The sequence below is a fragment of the Lagopus leucura genome, unplaced genomic scaffold (assembly GCF_019238085.1).
Source record: "Lagopus leucura isolate 7727_CA_CO unplaced genomic scaffold, USGS_WTPT01 Super-Scaffold_100157, whole genome shotgun sequence".
Lineage (NCBI taxonomy): Eukaryota > Metazoa > Chordata > Aves > Galliformes > Phasianidae > Lagopus > Lagopus leucura.
The window spans coordinates 47,448,095-47,449,171 of record NW_024962334.1 but is presented as its reverse complement, the minus strand read 5'-3'; positions in this window follow the sequence as shown (position 1 = coordinate 47,449,171).

The window sequence follows — 1,077 nt, the reverse complement described above, 5'->3', positions numbered from 1 at the left end:
GGGATTGGGTCAGCCTGTGGCCAGAGCTGGGCATCCAAACTCTTCCATAGATCCTTATAAACACAGCAGAATGTCACCTACAGGACACCCTGACACCACAGAGGTGCTGAAGAAAATTAAGTATACTGAGTAGCTCTCACTTCAGTGAAGAAAAACTGGGAAACATGACTTGCTCAAGTTCTTGCACGATGGAAAGAAGATCATTTCCACTGTTGTAAAGAAACAAAATAAGAAAGAAGTCAATGAAGTGAAAAAGCCCATGGAGACAGGATGAGACTGCTATGGAAATTTCTCCTGATACTTCAGTTGAACTGGATCCTTTTTAATTAAATTTCACTGTAAGATCTAATCTGGCACTCAAAAGTAACAAGTCAATCTGTATGACTGGCCACAGATAAAGTTCCCTGCCTGTGCTCCAGCATCACTGAACTATCACTGAATAGTAGAAAAAGTAAATACAAAAGGGACCTCAAGACATCGTCTGATCTCCCCCCCAGCTTAAATTAAGAACAACTCTACCTCAACTGTCCCTAACACATTTATTTAAGCTCGGGGTTGGACTCGATGATCTCTGGAGGTCCCTTCCAACCCCTACAATTCTGTGAATCTGTGATTCTTTTTCTTCCAAACATCCCAAATGGAGAATATTACGTTATATTACCACATAGGCAGCAGAGGATCAAGTTCTACCCATTGAGAATCTCCCAGCCAGGATCACACACAGAAAAGTGGAGATAAGGGTAAAGAAAGAATACCCACTAGTCCCCAGCAGTCCTAACAATAAGAATCTGGTCCCTCAAATACAATATGTAACTTGATTCTTTTCACAGTCCTTCACACTGAGAAATAGTCCAGAAGAAGACAATGCCAAAGACATCTCTGTGAGAAATGTCTCAATTCAAAGATCTCCTAATGAAAGATAGAAATTCATTGTCCGTGAGTACACCAGTATTGAAGAGCAGGATCCTTGATTTGGAAAATTTACTATAAAAAGAAATTTAATTCAACACTCATTTCTGCTAAACTAGCACCTTCCTTCCTTCCTTCCTTCCTTCCTTCCTTCCTTCCTTCCTTCCT